Source organism: Lonchura striata, chromosome 24, assembly GCF_050655825.1.
Source record: "Lonchura striata isolate lonStrDom1 chromosome 24, ASM5065582v1, whole genome shotgun sequence".
Classification (NCBI taxonomy): domain Eukaryota; kingdom Metazoa; phylum Chordata; class Aves; order Passeriformes; family Estrildidae; genus Lonchura; species Lonchura striata.
In genome coordinates this window covers 9,270,086-9,290,458 of record NC_140726.1, presented here as the reverse complement: position 1 = coordinate 9,290,458, position 20,373 = coordinate 9,270,086, and positions in this window count along the sequence as shown.

Sequence of the window (20,373 nt, the reverse complement as noted above, 5' to 3'; positions counted from 1 at the left end):
CTGAGTCATGGCTGTGAACCACGTGCTGCTCCTGCAGCCATTTAGCAGGGGAGTTGGTTTATGCTAAACAAACACTGCTTGATTAATAAAAGCATATTTATGGAGGCTTAGCAGCTCTGGTAGCAGAGACAGGGCTGGAGATGGTGCCAGCAAGGCGAGTGCTCCTCGTTTCAGAGCTGTCCAGGGGCAGCAGGATAGAGCTGGTGCCAGTCCCAGTGCCAGGAAGTAGCAGCACGAGGAGCCACCAACACCAGTGCAGGAAACACTGCATTTTCTTCTTTCCACGCACCGTTTGCAGCCAGCAGCTGGCTGGCACCTGAGAAGGAAGTGGCAAGGGACAGCAGTGTCCCCAGGGACAGCAGCAGCCTCGGCTGGAGTGCAGCAGGCAGGCAGGAGCTGGCGGTGCAGGGAACGAGCCTCATCTCCGAAATCCCTGCTGCAAGGCAGGGCTCGATGGCGGCTGGGAGAGCTCCTTCCCCAGCACCAGAGCCAGCTCCCCTCCGCCAGGCTCTGCTCCTCCTGCTCGGGGCTGAGCAGCAGCAGCAGGAGGTGCAGGGAGCCCCCCGGGGAGCATCCCTCTCCCACTTGTGTTTAGATGTTGCTATGGTGATTGCCAAGCGATAAATCTTGATTATTATTGCCCGGCGCTTTCAGCCGCGAGCAAAGGCAACCTTTCCCGAGCCACTGGGGTGCCTTTGTTCCTGCTCTCCACCCGCTCCCGGCTTTTCTGCTCCAAGCCCTGCCTTGCCTGGGCACTCACACTGGGCAGGAGAGCTTGTCCCCGCTGTCCCCATCCGTCCCAGCTGGGAGCATCTCACAGGGCACTGCCAGAGCCACCCCGCCCTGCCCCTTGCAGCCAGGAGGGTTCAATTCCTGGGCACCGTGCCATGGCTCGAGAGCGGCAACTCCTCCTGCAGCCTGGATTCCCACGAGCACCCCCAGCCCATTTCTGTGGGCTTTGTCTGCACCCCCAGCCCATTTCTGTAGGCTTTGTCCAGCTCTGACCAGCACCCTGAGAGCCCCAGGAGAAGCTGGCGGGGTGGAAGGGGCACTCAGCAGCTCTCCCATGCCACCTGAGCCCAGGTGATGCCCCTGGGCCTGCACAGCTGCAGCAGCTCTGAAATGCAGTGCAGGCTCTGGCCCCCAGCGCAGCCCCCCGCGGCACGGCTCCGCTGCGCTGTCCCTCCCGGACAGATGCCATTTGCAATGTGTATTCTGGGCTCTGCTTTCATCTCCGTCCCTTTCGTAATTTGCCAGAATATTTCTCTGTGTAATTTCACCCAGGGGGAAACAGGCGTCTGAAATTTTGCTTTTAAAATTCCCTTTCCTGTGCGTGGCCGGCTCCCTCCCATGCTGGCTCCCTGCTCCGCGCCGGCACAGCCGCCACTGCCGGCAAATCTCCGCACCAGCTCCTTCCCCTTTGAAGTGCACCCGGCGCCGCTTGGATCCCCTGACTTCTTGCTCCTTTTATCTTCCCCTCTATTTCACTTGTGGATATTCAGATCCACAGATTACATTTGTCTTCCAAAATTGCTTTCTCGGTCGGTAGCGCCTTCCCCCTGCTCTTTCTTGCGGGGTTTGTTCGGCCGCTTCTGCAAAACCTCCCTTCCTGCTGGCCCCGTGCTATGGTCACACGGAAGCTGGGATGCCTCCCAGGGGTCAGACCCCACACCAGGGTGGGCAGGAGCAGGGGAGAGCCCAGGGACACCCCAGGACCCCTAAATATCCCTCAGAATCCAGCAGCACCTGGCGGGCACTTCGGAGGGGCGAGGTACTAATGGGAACAGTGAGCCAGGGGTACCCAGATGGACCCAGCCCTGGGCCCAGCATCAAGAGAAGGCAATCAGGGCTCTGTGTCCCTTCCAGGGAGGGTAATCAGGGCTCTGTGTCCCTTCCAGGGAGGGCAATCAGAGCTCCATTTCCCTTCCAAGGAAGTTAATTAGGGCTCCGTGTCCCTTCCAGGAAAGCAGAGGTTTCTGCCACCCGTGTCCCCCTCCTCAGTCCTCCAGCTCCCTTTCATCTACAAAATCAGTAACTGAATTAATCAAAGTTCTGGGCAGGCTCCAAATGCCATCCTGGGTGCCAACAGAGCTCAGGATGAGCATGGGACAGAGGAGCGGAAGGAAGAGACCAGGAGAGGAGGAGATGCCCAGGAACCAGCTCTGTGGGTCAGAACACACAGAGAAAAAGTGCAGCGGCAGCCAGCCCAGCACTCCCATCCATTTATCAAAGCCCCAGCAGTTCCTCTTTCAGGGTGAGCAAAACAATAAAACACGCTGAGCATAGAGAGCAGCTCCAGAACACTGTATTAAACACGGGGAAAAAAATAAAGCAGGGACCTGTTGGCTCACGCCATCTCTCCTTCTATATCAACTGCCTGGCTCCCAGACTAATGGTGTTATGTAGACTGTTATATTGGCTCTTTGCTTTACAGCGCTCTGCCTCCCCCCAATGCTGCAGATTTATTCTCCTCTGCTCGGCAATAAGTTGCCACATTGTCCTCAAATGTCACTTTGTGCACCACAAAGCCGAGCCTGGTGCCAGCCGTGCCAGCCACTCCAGGGCTCACTGTGCCCGGGCACAACCACGGGAGAGGCACAAACAGCCCCGGCCACCATCAGCTCCCCAGGTCACCTTGGACCAGTCGCTCCCTGCCTCATCCCTCCATCTCCTGGCATGTAAAATCCTCCTGTTCACAAAGCAAACACCTGCCAAAGGCAAGCAGCCTCCACCCCGGGGTCTGGTGCTGCAGGAAAACAGGGAGAGGGGAACAGACACCCCAAACCCATCCCCTGAGAGCACAGGCTGTGCTCGTGGAGCAGCATCCAGCACTGGTTCGTGCCCTGCCCCGTCCCCAGCCCAGAGCAGAGCGATGCTCGCTCGGGAAGGGGCATTTGTCACCTGCAGGGTTATTGGCAGCTGTGCCAGGACACCGCCACAGAGGGATCAATCACTTCCTCCCTGCACATCCGACTTGCCCGAGAGTCCCATTTAAACATTTACCAGAGGCCATGGCCTGATCTCCCTCACAAATGGGGGAGCTGACACACCGGGATCACGCTGGAGAAGTTTTGTCACCCTGACGTTTCCCCGTGTGCTCCTGTCGCTCCTGTGACTGCTGCGTGTTCTGCAGGTGTAACCATCCCTTGAAACACTGCTACTGTAATTAAAGTTTCATACACACCTTCCTCAAGGAGGGGAAGGGGGAGAGGCGTCTTTGAAGGCGCTCACAAAGGGATGTCGCAGAGGGGGAAGTGTTGACACCGCAGCAACCACCGTGTGCTGCAAGAGCTCCCCGCGGCGCAGGCAGCTCCAGCTGCCACAGCAGCATCCCTCGCCTGAGCCCTGCCTGACCCCCTCTCGCGTCCCCTGCCCTCCTCCAGGCTCCGCGGGGCTCCCAGGGGGGTTCTGAGCATCCCCCGCACAGCCGCGCGTCTGGCCGGCCTCTCCCTGCGGCTGGAGCAGGAGCTGAAGTGGCAGAGCCGCAGCACGGGCTGGCTGCCACCCCGGGCACTGCTCGGCTGCTGGCCTGGATTAGCTGAGGCTGCCGGGCCCCGAGCCGGAGCCGGGAGCCGCTCTCGGTGCGGTGCTGCCGGGGCAGCGCAGGGAAAGCAGCGGGGCTGCGGCTCCCTGGGGCAGGGAAGGGCCGCGAAGCGCAGGGGAGCGGGTCCGGGTGTGGAGGCGGCTGCAGGACGCCCAGAGCCGCATGGTTTGGGGGATGAGGGCACAGACACTCTGCGTGCCCTCGAACGGGAGCTGCAGCTGCCCGCGGTGTGCTGCATCCCGGGCAGACAAGACAGACAGACAGACAGACAGCCCCACGTGCGCCCCAGGGACAGAAGCACAGCGAGCTGGGCTGCAGCAGGATGGATTTAGAGCTGGACTCTCTCAGGGCTTGGCCCAGCTGCCCCGCAGCTCCCTCTGACCCACGGTGCCCTCCAGCCCCAGCCAGGACAGGCAGGTACCCCCGAGAGCACCCGCTGCCCTGGGAGCCCCCGAGTTACCAAAATCCCGACACAGGGACACAAGGAGAGGTCAGAGAACGCCCAGACCTGTCCTGGAACCAAGAAACCCAGGAGCCGCTGGATGATGTGTGATCACAGCCTGTGCTGCAGGCCAGCTCCCTCCAGCTGGGATGGATCGTTCTGGATCCAGGGGGGCAGCGGGACGGGAGAGACCCCGGGAATGTGGCAGCAGTCCCCATCCCCCGCTGTGGCTGTGGGGCCGAGCAGCCCCCGGGCACCCAGCTGCACTGGAAGAGAGCAGACAGAGCTGGAACAGCAGTGCCAAATACCCGAGGCTGTGCAGGCAGCCCTGGGAGAAGGGACGCAGGGGCCAGGTGTGCTGCTCCACTTGTGCTCGGCATCAAAGCTGCGTGAGCTCACAGTTCAGGTGTGTGCCTGGCACTGAATTGTGAGTGCATTCAGCCACTCAGACTGAAAACAACAATAAAATTGTCCTCAAAGGATGACTTTCAACCTCCTCGGATTTTTCTCTTTTCCCTTTCCCCTTGCTTTTTCTCATTGACAAAAGATTGGAGATAAAAGCCTGAGGGAAGGTGGCTGAGTGCTGGAGCAAGGGGCAGAGCTCTGCCCTGCACCCCCGGACCAGCACCAGCTTCCCCCCACCCACTGCCCCGCTGGGGCTTCGGGGTGCTCAGCTGGGTTCCAACCCGTGGCACTCGCTGCCTTTCCCATCCATCCAAGAGCCCCCCACCCATTTCCAGAGCCCCCAGCCCACCGAGGGAATTTATTTCAGTCCACTTTCTCCTCTGCCCACGCGGGGCTGAGCTGGAGGAGGAAAATACAGGCGGGAGAACCGTAGGAAGTTTCTCAACAGCGCTGAGCACACTGGTTACAGAGGCAGGCATTTATTTCTGCCAGCCTGTGACAGCCCCAGCCTGCCTTATCTGCCCGAACACTTTGCTGCTCACACGGAGGAGCAGAGCCCGGGCAGCAGAGGCATCTTGGCACAGCGCAGGGAAGCGCCGGCGGGTCCGAGGTGCTGCTCAGAGACAAGAAAGCAGCCTGGAGTTCAAAGGCTGCGGAGGGAGATTGTCACCCTGGAAACCAGAGCGGCACAGCACTGAGCTGCCCGGCCCGGGGATGCTGCCCGGGCACCCGGGGGATGCTGGACACACAGCGGGTCCCAGCCCGGGCAGGCAGCAGAGGGAGGAATCTCCCCGGGAGCAGCAGCTCCAGAGGCAGCCTCAGGATCCCAGCCGGGTTTGGCCTCTAAGCAGCCAAACTTCTGGTTCAGAGCTGTGAGGAGGGAAGGGGCGCATCCCTTCCTTCCCCGAAACACGCGGGTTGCAGATCCACCATCCAGGTTCCCAGCAAAGTGTCTGTCGGAGGTGCTTTGCCCCAGAGCTGTGGCAGCATCCGTAAGGGCACTTGTGGATCACAGCAAAGGCCTTGGCCAAGCAAACTCTGAGCTGTGCTGCAGTGAGCTGGACAGGGGGAAAGTCAGGAAAGGCTGATGAAACTCAGAACTACGTCCCTTGGCTGCCTGGGGACATCGTGTGGGGCACCTCTGGGCCCTGACATTAGATTTCTCTTCCTTTCCCACCGTAGCAAAGCACAAGATGGATGAAAGCTTTCACAAGCAGAGCTCGCCTGTGGAATGTCTGCAGAGCATCACCGTCAGCACCACGGGGCAGGCAGAGGGCTCTCCGTGTGCCCGGGGATCCCGTGGATCCCAGGCACCCTGTCCCTGCCCGGGGAGCACCGTGGCAGCATCCCACCGCAGAGGAGACCGAGCTTAAAGTTCTCCTCACAACTTTGTTGGCTGACTTTCCCCCGGGGGGCTGATAGGAATCATCTGCTGGCACAGAGCCGCTGCTGCCTTTGCTGCGTGTGTACACACACAGAGACACAAACGCGGTTATAAAATCCCCAACTTGGAATTGATGACGCCCGGTACGAAGCAGTTTGTCACCTGTGCTTTTATGATTACAGCAACTAAGGGGAGAGAGATGTCCTTTCAGATAAGCATTGAAAGGGGGGAAAAAAAGGAGCTTTCAAAGGGTCTTTGTTCTCTTGAAGTGCTCCGGCTCCCAAAGCCCAGGATTTCTCAGAGGAGGGGGAGGAGGGAGGATTTAAAAACAAAATGCGTCCTCATTTTCCAACTGTTTCGCATTAGCACTCATCAATTATAGAATTTGCCTTGACTAATGTTTCAGGCCATTATATTACCCTCTATGTTTATAATTGGATCCTAAATTAGGATTAATTCTCAAGGAAAATGTTCTGAGCCGAACAGGTGATTTCTCTCTCTGGAGCTCCGACAACGTCCTCATTACCCAACATTTGCTTTTTACAGCAATACAGAGAGACCAAAACCCTGAAGAGCCTTTCACAGGTCAGCCCGGGCTGCATTTTCAGGGCCAGGAGCTGGTGGGGACCCCCAGGGCTGGCGAGGAGGGGGCAGCCAGGCCCTGCAGGGAGTTCAGGGCTCCCACAGCTTGTGGGGACATGGGATGGCACAGGATGGAGCGGGGAATGCTGCTCCACACACCTCTGCTCCCAACCCTCTCCCACCCCGGACACAGCAGGGCCCTTCCCTGACCAGACACTGAGGCCTTGTTATTATTTATTAACCAGTCAGTGTGTGCTTAATAGAAATTTCATTAGGAGCGTTCAGTATAGATAGTCACCGGCCCAGAACCTACGAGTAATTATGTTTAATTATTATGCCGGTATGTTTGGAATAACGATAGCTCCCGAGCACCAGGATTAAGGAGCAAAGTCAATTGCAACAGGAGCTATTTGGTTTTTTTGCCTTAACAGCTCCCCTCTGCTCTTAATTGGTTTCCACACTTCTCAGCCTTTGGTAGAAGTGGCAGAGAGGCGCCACGACCCGCCCAGCCCTGCCCGTGCCAGCGGCTGTGCCAAGCGCTGTCCTGGCACAGCAGGATGCTCAGGCAGGGCCGGGGGGAGCCAGGCTGGGGCAGGACACCCAGCACGTCCCTGTGGCTCCCAAGCACAACCTCCTCCCGCCCTTTCCCACAAACACCAAGCGTGTCACCCCAAAAAGCAGCTCTCTGCAGGGCTCCCTCTCCCTTCAGAGCACACTCGGAGCTCCCAGCCGAGGGCTGGCATCTCTGCCCCTTGGCTTCCAGACGGGAAAGCTGCCCCAGCAAGGGATGCACCAAGCAGGAGCCCGCAGGCAGCGCCAGCCCATCGCATCCCCTCCCAACCCTGCCAAGGGCGCCCGCCTTGCCCGGCCTCCCCAGCTGGGAGCCGGGAGGAATTAGAGCATTTGGGAAGGAAAACAGAGCTGCAGAGAGACACTGTTGAATGTAAATACCAGTTAAATATGCATTACCATATGCCCGCGCCTTCGCGGTCTGTTCCGAGGCAGCACCAGCCAGGGAGGAGAGGCAGGAGCGCAGAGCTGGAGGCTGGGCAGAGCGAGCTCCTTCCCTGCCAGCCTGGCACCCTGGCCTGGCACCCCGGCCCACGCCAGAGCCACAGAAATGAGCAGCGGTGGGGCTGCTGCTGGTCTCCTGCCCGGAGCCCGAGCACGGATCTGCAGCGCTCCCAGCCCGGCCAGGCAGGGCTGGAGAGGCTCCCCCAGCACCCTGCCGATGAGGGTGGCAGTGACAGCACGCCCTGTGCCACGCGTGCCACCCCCAAAGCACGGGCTGCGACCCCACCGCACTGCCCCTGCCTGGCACGGGCTGCCGGGAGGCAGAGCCCAGATGGCAGCCCGTGCCCAATTGCACGTGCAGGGGCACGAGCCAGGAGGGGCTGATCCGCTGAGCAGCCAGCCAGCCGGGGCAGGGATTCAACTCGGGATAAGGCGCTGGAGCTGCGTAACTCCAGCTCGCCCTGCCCGGGCTCAGCATCATCCCCTCGCCCTGGCAGCTGCCTCCAGCCCGGGCACGGCTCGCCCCAGCCGTGGGCACAGCGGCGAGGGGCTCCGGGGGCAGAGCTGGGGAGCTGTGCTGTGCAGGGGGAGCAGGACGGGGCTGGGGAAGGATTCAGCCTCTCCTTGCCGAGGCAGACGAGCCCTGCTCCGCACACCCGGGGGACCACGTGGAGGCTGGGGATGCAGAAATGCTTTCTGCTCCCTACCAGTTCATTATTTCATATCAAACCTGAAGTGGCAAGAACACACCCAGTGCCACAGGATCCACAACCAAGTCTCATGGATCCAGCCACTACTCATAGACCCAGGGCAGTTCTGCTCCTGGGATCCATCCCTCCGGCTCCACCCCACCTCTCCAGCAAGACTCAGCTGCTCTGAGACACAGGCAATGGGTTTCTAAGAGAGCACAGCGTTTCTCCAGAAGCCCATGAGTGGTTATTTTGGTCTCAGTGCTGTAACCATGCCCCCGAGGTCCAAATCCCCACGTGCAGGACCGCCATCCCTGCTGGGCCAAGGGACGGAGCTGCTGCCTGTTGGAGCAGCTCATGTCTGTGGAGTGAAAAACTCCATGGGCTTACACAAATAAACCTTCCCTGCCTCAGTCTCACTTCTGCGGGGTGATGGTGGGCAAGGAGGGAGAAACCACGTAAAAGACAGACTGCAGCAGCAGCTCCACACCTCTCCCCAGGGAGGGCTGTCCTCAGAGAAGCTGTTCCAGGGAAGTGAACTGACACAGGCAATTACTGGGATGTCCAGAGGAGCCGGGCCAGCGAGTCCCGCAGCTCAGCAGCCACCAGCAGCCAGCAGCGAGCCACAGCCCCGGCTCCACGGGCCCAGGGCTCACGGCCAGGGCTCTCACAGGGCTGGACGGGCTTCCAGTGCCTGCCTCGAGTCAGACGTGCATGTCCTGGCTGGCACTCGGCTCTTCTGGAGCCCTGAGGGATGTGCTTCGGGCCCTGCTGGGATCCCTGTGCCCTGCTGGGGCTGCGGCACTTCACACGGGTCAGGCAGGGACAGACCACGGACCCCGCAGTGTTCCTGCCCCAAAAGCAGCACCTGGCACAGGGGAGCTGCCCCTGCATCCTTCAACACACACACAAATCCCTTCTGGGGGGTCACACATTGCAAAGTCCCCATTGCTGCTGCCACAGGGTACCTGACACAGCAGCACAGGAAGGGCCAGCCTGGATGGCATTTCTGGGTGAAAAACAAGGCTTTTCTGGCTTGGAGAGCACCGCAGCGTTTGACCTCGCTTTGTTCTGCTTCCCTTTGCAACTCTCGGCAGTTTTTGGCCACTCTCCATCTTCTCCAGCCATTTTTCATCTCTCCAGCAGCAGGCTGGGCCAGCTCTGCAGCCATAAACCTTTGGGATGAGCTGGGAGCAGGGCAGCACCCAGCCCTGGACGCTGCTCGGGGGCCCAGGGCAGGCAGGGGGGTCCTGGTCCCCCCCAGCGCCTGCTCCTCAAGCTTTTGGCAGGGACACAGCCAACTCTAATTGCAATTTCCATTCTGGTGGCTGCGCTCCGCAGGCAAAATCGGTTCTGTCTCCGTAATGAGTCACTCCTGAATATCAATCCACGCAGGGTAAAATGGAGACAATAGCTGCTTACATGCATAGTGAGTTAATTATGAGCATCTGCTATTAATCTTGCTATCAGACTGCTAATTGCTCCTTCTCCTTCGCAGAGGCGGGCTGGAGGTGAACCGGCTCTGCTGCCCTTCCCCGAGCCCGGAGCTCCCACAAGGGCTGGGCCTGCAGCAGGACCTCATCCCAGGGACATCGCCCACGCCAAGGAGGCTCACCCCAAAAAAGGGGAGGATGAGCCAGCGCACAGCCCGGCTGCTGGCCGAAGGGACCCCCGGCAGGCTGGGTCCGGGGGCAGAGGGGCACAGCGGGACCGGAGCTGCTCTGAGAGGCACCAGGCTGAGGGGGCAGCGCTGGAAGGTGGGGGCAGCTCCCACCTCCGCAGGGACCCTGTCAGCAGAGCTGGGAGCCCTCGGGGAGGCGGGCGGGCAGGGGAGATGTCGAGCTGCACTCTCGCAGGTGAGGACTTGACACCTCGTGTGTAATGAGGAAAGAAAATGCATCAGGAGCATTTGGGGAAGATGACAGCAGATCAGAACTGCCTCCTTCTCCCACAGATTTATTGTGTCAAGCAGTCACTCAGGGAAGTGGCAGCAGGCGCTGTCAGCAGCCCGGGCATGGCAGGCTGCGGAGCCCGGCCCTTTGATCCGCGCCTGCTCCGCGATGGATTTAGACAAACTCCCGGTGATTGCCTCGCAGGAGAGGGCTCGCACACCTCAATTAGCTGCCGAGCGAGGGAAGAGCCCGAGCTCAGCTCATTAAGGGGCTGGCTCGCTTCCCCCACAGCGCAGCGGAGGACCCTGCAGTGGGAGCGATGGATCGGAGTGGGGGGCACTGACCCCCCTGCTCCCAGGCCCTTGCTGCTTGGGCAGGAAGGCAGCCAAGGCCGCCTGTAGCCTCTACAAGCTGTTCTGGCTGAGACAGGGGTTAGGGGAGCTCAAACAAGGACTCCTGGAAAGGGATGCCTAGGGCCTCATCAGCATGTGAATAAATGGGAGATTAAATCTGAGCCCCGAGTATTCACTGTGGGATGTAGGAAATGTTTGTTCCCGTGTTCTGAAAAGGCTGAGACAAAAACAAACCCGACAGAGCTTCCTTCTCCTGGTCCCCATCCCCATCCAGCTTGGATGGGTGCCCTCTGCTCCCTACGTCTCCTCTAGGCACCAGACTCCCACCGAAGGAGCTGAGGACCCAGACTGAATGCTTTGCCTCCAAAAACAGAGGTCGGGGTGCTCTGCAGCACACTGTGCCAGCTGCACCCCTGTCCCTGTCAGCGTTGGCATGGCCCAGAGGCAGCCAAGCCTCCGTCCATCCCAAACCTGCTCTCCTCCCCCAGTCTGGAGCCTCATCACCCTCACACTGCAGAGCTCCGCCGCAGCCAGCCAGCCAGCAGCCTGAAAGGGAGGGAATTCAGGATATTTTAAGACACTTGGAAATCTTCCGTATCGATTTCCCCGTCTCAGTAATTAGATGTAGCGATTAGACTCTTTCGCTACGCGGCGGGGCGGCTCCGAGCGGAGCTTCCCGGCAGTGTTTACATGGGGGATGCTCCCGCAGCCTCATCCTCATGCACAGCAAACAGCCCAGCTGTGTGACCGGAGCCACCTCCCCGCGATCCCGGCACGGGGATGCCATATACATAATATATAACAGCCGTGTTTATCAGACGGGAGCACATCGCAGCTGCTGGTAAACGAGCCTTGAACCGCACGCAAAGCTCATGTATTATTTACGGAGCTTTCCCAGGAACGCTGTCGAGCCAAGCCCAGGCTGTGCCCATGAGGACGGCGGTCGGGGCTGCGGTGCCCGGCGCGGTGCCCGCCCCGCTGGCTCCATCCCCTCCTCGCGGGAATCCTGCCAGGCGCCGCCGTTCACCTGTGCCCACCCAAGGCCTCCCACGCCCGTGGGTGTGCAGGTGCTCCCCGCGCCCACCCAAGGCCTCCCATGCCCGTGGGTGTGCAGGTGCTCCCCGCGCCCACCCAAGCAGCCCCATCTCGAGCCGCTCCCGCCTCTCGCACTGCACAAATTCGGGTGTTCCCAGTGCTCCTGCAGGTGGGACGTGCCTCCGCCTGCCTTGCACGGATGGGGATTCAGCACCAGCTCCTCCCAGGGCTGCAGTGGGCACAGGAATTATCGGTCCCTGCTGACACCCCAGCGAGTGCAGCCCAGTTTGCTCAGAGACGGGATCATTTAGAGATTGCTCCGTAATGAAGGGATGATGAATGTTTCAATATCCAGAACAAGGGAAGCAGTGGGGATCTTGGGCGGGTAAATTAGAAGTGTGGCTCTCCGTGGATGTTTGCAGCTCCCCAGCAGAAGGGCAGGCCAGGACGTGAAGCCCCGGAATCCAATCCCAGGGAATGCTCAGCAGAGCAATGGGTGTGCGAGAGAGATCACAGAATTGTTTAGGATGGAAAAGCCCAGCCCAGCACTGCCAAGGCCACCACTAAACCACGTCCCCAGGTGCCACATCCACATCACTTTTAAATCCCTCCAGGGCTGGACCACAATTTCAGGTCCCAATATCCAGCCTAAACCTCCCTGGGCACAACCTGAGGCCCTTTCCTCTTGTGCTACTGCTTGTTACCTGGGAGAAAACACTGCTCCCCACCTGGCTACACCCTCCTCTCGGGCAGGACATGCAGATGTCAGAGAGACGGTGGGGCAGAGGTGCCAAGCAAAGAACCTTCCAGAGCAGAGCAAAGCAAAAATCCCACCAGAGGCTGGGAAGATTCTGCCAGGGAGTGAAGCAGCTCAAGGAAAGCCCCGTGCTGCCGTGCAGCTCAGCAGCCCTCTCCCCTCGGACCCTGCCTGCCTCTGCTGGCTTTCTCCCCAGATTTTGGGGCTGCAGAAGCCCCCTGTGCTCTTGCTCAGCGGGGGAGCAAAAGAGAAATGGTTTAATATGTGCTAAATCCAGGCTCCAGCTTGGCCGCTTCCTTTGTCTGCTTTCCTCGCAGCGTTTCCCAGCGCTGCAGATAAGAATGAATGCAAGGCTCTCGTTAAAGTCCTGCTCCGTATCGTGCGCAGGGGTCACGGCGGCTTGCCCCACTATCTGCATTTTTATGGGTGTTTTAAATCCAGGCTGCCTTTCTCATCGGGAAAATAAAAGAAAGCCGTGTGCCAAGCTGGAGTAATCCATCCCCGGCTGCAACTGAGACGCAGGCTGCTGCCAGGGCCGGCAGGAGGGAAGGATCTCTCTGCCAAGCTGCATCTCTGCTCCCCGCCTCCGCTTTCCCACCCACAGCTGATGATGCTCGAGTGCTTCCCCAGGAGCAGAAGGCTCCATCCCCCCCTGCTGCCTGTAATTCCTGCATTCCCTGCAGCGTGGGTGCAGCCACGGATGGATTGCTCCAGTCTCAGGATTTCCCAGTCACCCACCTTCCCCTGAGCCTGGTCACCCATTGTCCCACTGCCCCAGGGCTGAGAGGGATGTCAGTGGCCACCACCTCGCCCAGGCCCCCAGCCAGGGCTGCCATCCACTCCAGCTCCTCATTCCTAAGTGCCCACTCAGCCACCCACAACAGCCTGGGACCGCCTTTTGTTTGGGGAAATAAAAACTGCCATCAATTTATGTACTTAAAGGATTTCTCACCAGAAAAGAGCCCCTGGAGACTCCCATTTTGAGAGAGTGAATCTCACACCTCATCACAAAGTGCTGAGACAAGGCAGCAGCCCCAAATGCCTTTCCCAACATCTATTTACCAAACCCATCTGCAAGTCTGAAGTTTAATCAGCCAGGTTTCGTCTTGGAGGCATTAACATTCAAACGGGACTCACTCCGAGGGATGGAGCTGGAGTAAATGATGCCATTGATACTGGGCAGCTCCCAGATTGGGGCCATTGATACTGGGCAGCTCCCAGATTGGGGCCATTGATACTGGGCAGCTCCCAAATCAGGACCATTGATACTGGGCAGCTCCCAGATTGGAGCATTGATACTGGGCAGCTCCCAAATTGGGGCCATTGATACTGGGCAGCTCCCAGATCCGGTGCAGTGATTTACAGCCTGGCAGTAGGGGGGTGGCAGGGGCAGGACCCCCCAAACCTGATGGGCAACACAGTTGGGGTGACACAGGAGCAAGAGCTTGGGGACAGTTTAAGCACACAGTAACCCTCCTAAGAAAAACCCCTGGAGCCCCAAGGAAATGTGCTCGAGGGGATGGAGAGGAGCTGTTCCCAGCAGCGCATGCCTCAGGGGAGGGATTCGTTAGGCAGCGCTCATAAAACAAGTTTTATGGGCTGCCCTGCTCATTGGGATGGACGGGAGGGCCCCACTTGACCTCGGGGGGAAGAGGAGATGGATGATGACAGGAGCCAGCGGTATTTTATCCTGGCCAGATTAACGGGCCCTGCAGAGCAGCCGGGCTGCAGGATCCACAAACTCAGAGACACTCCAACACTGGGAGCCAAGCCCAGCAGCCTCCTCTAAAGCAGGAGGACTGTGCCTTTTGGGGCATTTCTTGGGATTTGGGCGTGCAGGCAGCATAAGGATGTTGGGAACCAGCATCCCTCCCCGGGGATGTCAAAGATAAACACTAAATTTCAGGCTGCTTAAACCTTTTCCTCTTAAGCCAGTCCTCACTTTAGCAATCCCCCAGCTCCCTGCAGTAGAGAAGGGACCCGGCAGGCTGCCCCAAGGTGCCACACAGGATCTGACATCATGAAGTGACAATTCCCTGTCCCTGCACCCAGCCAGAGCCGCAGCACCACAATAAAGCTGCTGCTCAGGGGATGTATCCAGGAATCACCAAGGCTCCTTTCATGCCCCCGCCTCTCTCTGCCTCCAGCCTGACAGATTTTCATTATTTGCACCACTTTCTCACGTATCTCATCAAGTTTGCCCTGGTGCCTCTTGCTGGCAGCTGTGCCAGGAGCTGGCAGCACTCGGGGCTGCCAGGGCTGCTGGTGCCTCTGGCTCTGCCCCGTGCCAGGGACACACGGAGCTGGCAGCTCTGCTGGGAGGGTATTTTGAGGCTCTAGGGAGCGCAGTGAGGGTGAAGGAGCAGGGTTCAGCCGTGCTGGGCTCGGGCAGGTGAGCACGAGCCCAGGGATGCTCCATCCGGCACGGCAGGGTACCGGCCCCGCAACAGCCTCTCCCTCTGGAAATAACCTTTGCTGGGCTTTATTAGGAGCCATAAAATGCAGGAGAGGGAGTGTGAGTGAAGAAAGGCGAGAGATATTATGTGTCTTGCTCTGGGAGCCGGCAATGGCTCCGACACCAATAAATAAATAACAGGAGAAACATTCCCCTGGGCCCCTCTGACATCTCTAATTGATATCACCAGGGATCTTCCATAAAGCAAACAGGAATCTCATCTATGGCCTCGCACAGCCCAGTGGCAGCAGCGGGGTGGCTGCCACTGAGCCTCCCACTCCTGACAGGGAAGTGGAAACCAACTCCAGGCAGCCCAAAATCCCAAAAACAAATGGAAGGCCTGGAGCGACAGCAGCTCCACTGGCCTTGGAGAGGAGCTCCACTGGAATTCCTGGGAAAAGCACCATTTTCCAGAGATTCCACAGGGGAAAGAAAGGAAAAGCAGGGCCAGAGGGGAGGTGGCGGCACACTGGAGTTTTGCAGCTGCCCCCAGAAGTGCTGGCAGTGGCACGAGCAGACAGCAGTGCCGAGGGCTGGCTCCCATCTGGCACGCTGTCTGTGCTGCTCCAGAGCTGTGCCTCCATGGAAGTGCCCTCAGCCACCATCTCCCACCTTCCCTGTTTAATTAACTCCCTCCTGATGCACGTAATGCAGCGCTGGAGCTCTTAAACAAAGATTTAATCAGCCCCAGCTCTGCGCTGGCAGCATCCAGCTCCCTGTGTTAGATTGGTGTGAAACCCAGGGCTCGGCCAGCCCGGGCCGGCCTCTCCCCTGCTAATGGCTGCCAGCATCTGGAGCCCCTGGGCGGGCGAGCTCCAAGTCCTCGGGACTCTTCCAGCACCAAAGAGCCACCCGGGTCATTGGTTTTTAGCATCATGCAAATGGAGCCAGCGGGGAGCTGGCAGCTCCAGTGCATTATTATTTAGGATGGATAAACTCCCATCCCGAGTTCCCAGCACCTTGCTGAGGCCAGGGGAGGGTTTCTGATTTATCCTGATTGTCTCCAGCCTGTGGAGGAAGGGCAGCAGCCAGGGGAGGGGAGGGCACAGCGCTCCCATCACCAGGCCCTGGCAGCACAAAGGAGGCACCGACCCTGTGCCCCTGGAGGGGCAGAGCCTCCATCCCACCCCCTGCAGATGGGCACCACACTTGGCAGGTGCCCCTGCAGTGTGTGCAGCAGCCACAGAGGCTGCAAACCCCCCAAACACCCCTCAGCGGGCCCTGACCACCCCACGGCACCGACCGCCGGAGCTGCTGTAGTGATGGGGAGCGGCTGTGCCGGGGCGGTGGGTGAGCAGACGCTGCTGCCCGGGCAGAAAAGGGGCACACACAGCCCCCGTGCCCCCCTGCCCGCCCGGCAGCTCCTCCCTGGAGCCCGCTGCGGAGAGCTCGGCGCAGAACCATCCTCAGAAATGCGGCTCCCAGGCAGGGGTGAGGAGCAGCAGCTGCAGCGCCGGCGTGGATGTCAAGTTACAAATGAGACGTCCAACTGCTTCATTTATTAGGGGGAATCAATTCGACTTTTCATATTCAGCGGGAGCTGGAGGCAGGAAGGGCCCGCTCAGCCCAGCTCAGCTCGCCCAAGGGGCTCCGGCTGCACGGCCCCGCTGGGTCACCCTGCTCTGTGCTCCTGGCCCAGCAGGGGAGCAGCCAGGAGGGAATTCTCCCACCACAGCCCTGCTGAGGCCAGCGGGGCAGGGCAGGCAGAAGAGGGGTTACTCCGTGGGGACACACCGGGGAGCCGTGGCTCTGCCCTTCCCATGAAGCCAGCGGGCCCTGCGTGCGTGTGTGAGCACAGTTTAATCCTCCAAGAGCTGTAATTGCCACTGTACAAAAATATTACAGGTCACTGGAAGCAATTTAATGATAATAAAAATTAGAAAAAAACCCAACAGGAAATGAAGCAGCTGCCGTCCTCGATTTTCAGGCTTCTTTATCATGCAAAAAGGGCCTGCTCATTTCTCCACAGATATTTGACACGCCTGCGACTGCAGCAGAAAGACCTCCTCATCCTGCCCACACTCCTCATCCTCCCCTGCACGCCCTGGGGACGAGGACCACCAGGAATGTGGTGCCAGGGGGCACCAGGGAAGGCCACGCTGTGCCCTGCCTTGTGCTTGGCCAGGTGAGTCCAGCTGAAAAGGCATCTGGAAAGTCCTGCATACAGCACAGGAGTTCCCCTGCTGGGTTTGTACACAGGAGCAGACTCACACAAACGTGGCAGATCCGTGTGTCCGTGCCCGTGTGCCCGTGCTGGGGGCAGAGCCCTGCTGCCTGTCCCCAGCTGTGGCTCCCTTCACCAGCTCCTGCCACTTCCCCATCCCACCAGGGCCAGGGAGGAGCACAGGCAGCGTCTCGGGGCCCGTCCTGCCCGTGCCACGCTGGCACTTGTCAGAGGCAGCAATGGCGACACTGTTATTACACATGGCCTCAAAGCCCATTCAAGGCACTGAAAGATGAATTATGTTTCATTTATATCAAAGAAGCAATCTCAGAGCCCATTTGTGATCAAATTTGCTGTCAGAGAAACTTTGCTTTATCTCATTACATCTGATATCTCTTGGCTTCTTGTCCTTGAGACTATTAAAGTTTAATGTCAAATTCGAGATGAAATGGAATTGTTGCTGTATCATCTCATCAGGACCCCGTGCGCCCCGTCCATCCTCACCATCCTGACAACTCATTACACCAGGGCAGCCGGGGAGAGGAGGCTGAGGGAGGAAGGCCCCGTGGGTGCGAGGGAGGGTGAGCCCAGCACCAAGCAGCACCCAAGGAGAGGAATCCCCACATCCAGGGGGCCTGGGCCACCAGGGGCAGAGCGATGGCAGGGGCTGGCACAGCCGCCACCCCGCCGTGGAGCCACAGCCCGGGCAATGCCAGCCTGGAACCCATCAAACACGCTGCACTTTGCTCCTTTGGAGACCCAGCTGGGCCCGCGGCGCAGCGAGGGGTGCGGGATGCAGGGCCAGGCTGGAAAACAGATCTCTGAGGTGAAACAGCCTCTCGGGATCATTTAGTGTCTCTGCAGTCCTGCTTGCTGCAAAGAGCAAACAGCTTTGATGATCAGCTTCAGTGGCTCCCGGGAGATCCCCCGGATCCGCCCCGTTCAGCCCCAAAAGCGCCGTGCAGAGGGGTCTGCTGGGCCCAGTCCTCCTGGGCTGACCCACGGAAGCATCCAGAGCCGAGCACGGCAGAGTTCCCAGGAAACAACTCCCGGGTGCTGCTCTCCCACCTCCCCAGCAGACAGGGCAGGAGAGGAGCGGGATGTGGGCGATGTGGCAGGGTGGCACGCTGGCGAGGACGGGCAGCAGCAGCAGCTCCCCAGCTCCTCTGGACACAGAGCCCACAGATCCCAGCGTGGGGACACGGCTCGGGGCAGAGAGCACACTCGGGGGGAGGACTCAGAGAAGAGACAGCGCTTCCCTGGGAAATCTGCTTCTGAGAAGGAGTTATTATCCATCACGAGAAAAAAGGAAAAACGCGATCAGAAACTTCCCGACAGTCCCTCGCACGGTGTCAAAGCCCGCTGCAAAAGCAGGGAGAAGCACAGAGCCCTGATGGGGCAAGTTCTCCAGGTACCCTCTCGTTTTCAGGTGCCCAACCTTCGACTCTCTGGCTGGGAATTTCAAAGGAGCCGAGGGACACAGAGGCACAATTCCTGCCTCATTGCAAAAGTCTCAAGGAGTTCAGTCTCTGCAGATTAACAAAGGGAAGGTGATGAGGTGACTTGATCAAAGTCTTAAATACCTACACAGAGAACAAAAAAAAATTGATAATAGAGGGCTCTTCAGTCTAACAACAAAGGTGGAAAAAACCAGTGCCTGGGAGCGGGAGCCAGACGAATGCAGCCCAGGCACCAGGCTGAGGGGGATGAGACGTCTGGACAAGGCATCTCAGCACCTGGAATGGTGCAACCGCTGCGGGGTGGTTGGGTAGAACCCCCCACAAAGGGAAAAGCAGATCAGGGAACCCCTCCGGTCCCTGTTCCACAGGATGGACAGCTGAAAGCAGCCGCTCCCCAGCTGTGTAATTCATGGAGAAGCTGTTCCCGTGGAATGCTGGCTGAGCAGAACCCTGGGGTGTAAACCAGGACAGCTCTGTCCAGGCTCCAGGCGCTGATGGAGGCCAGGCACAGCCCGGGCAGAGCCCGGGGCTGGGGCAGTGAGGCACCCGGACCCCCCCTCTGTGCCCGGGATGGGCTCTGGGCTTTGTGCCCGTGCTCAGACCCTTCCCCGGGGCTGGCAGGGCTGCAGGCAGCATCCCCAGCCCTCTCCCCGCGGGCGCAGGGCTCCGATGCTGGGTGTGCCTTTGCCCCCCGGCCCGGCTCCTCCGCTGCAGGAACGGAGACACCAGGATCCATCCCAGGAGGGAATTCCGCAGGGAACAGCAGCGCCCTGCGATCATCGCACGCACTTTGGGATCCCACCCGGCACAGCCCAGCCCCGACCCTCCGGCATTACCGGAGCTGCCAGGATAAACACAAACTCCTTTCTTCAAAGCCACGAGCGGCTTTTGCAGCCCGGGCTAAACCCCGGGCATCAATAGTCACTAAACACATCATCATCCCCGCTTAAAAGAATCAACAGCCGCCTTCATTAGGGCAGCAGGCAGGGGCCGGGGCTCCGCTTTTGTGCTTTCCTGCGTTTAATGGGTTACTTATGGCACTTTCAAAATGAATGAACTCCGAGCCCAGAGCCCCCAGCTCAATTGTCAGTTATTGCTGGCAGTTTATCAGCATTAACTGATTAGGCTCAGGATGATGGATGCCCCTGCCTGTGCCTGGTGCGGCCGAGGAGCCGCGCCTGTCCCTCGGTTCCTCTGTCACCCAGCAGTAATTGTCGGCTCTAATTCCCCGCCACCACCACCTCCAGCAGCAGCTTTTGTTTTCATCCTCTCGCAATCACTGAGAAGTCATAATAATAAAATAAAATTCAAATGAGAGGGGAGCTCAGCCCCGGCAGAATTTAATTGATGATCATTACACTTTGGAATCTAAACTCTTTTAATTTCATTGTGTTTCACAGAGATGAATTATGAAATTACGGCTGGCCAATTACTGATCCTGCCTCAGCTTTGTGTGCCTTCCCACTCCTCCTGCCCCTCCAAACACCCAGCCCTTTCCTTTTGGAAACTGCCATTTATCTCTGGAGCAGCTTCCCAGTGGGGAAAAGCACAGAGAGAGGCAGAGGGAAGGGCTGAGGTGTTTCATCCATCGCTTCCCAGCAGCAGCTGGGGACGGTGGCTCCTGGGGATCCTCCACCCCGGGGCTCTGCCCTGCTGCCACCAGGCCAGGAGCACCCTGAGGGTGCCCAGGGGTGCCAGCAGCAGCCCTGCACCCCAGAGGTGGCTCTGGAACAGCTGGCACTGCTCTGTGGGGCCCCACAATGGCCTTTCCGAGGGGATGGCACAGAGGGGGGCTCGGGGAACGGAGGCCACTCTCGGTGTGGTGACACAGGAGCCTCAGGGGCTCACCAGCCCCGGTTCCAGACAGCCCAGCAGGCACCCAGGGCATCGCTCCTGCAACCCCATCCAAGGCAACCTGCAGGAAGCCTGTTCCTCAGGGCCCCCACAAAGCCTCCGTGCCCTAAATTCCTCCTTGTTTTGTTCCATTCCCCGCCGGGATTCCGCTGAAAGCGGAGCTTTGCCTGCTGCAGGAAGGGAGAGACGCTCCCAGGGCTCTCCCGCACTGCTGCTGCCCTCGGGAGCTCCTCCTCGGCACTGCCACACAGCCCAGCAGCCAGGGGAAGGGGATCAGGGTGGGAAAACCCAGCCCAGCCCCAGCTCTGCCCCTGCTCCTGCACCTCAGCCCCCCAGCACACCC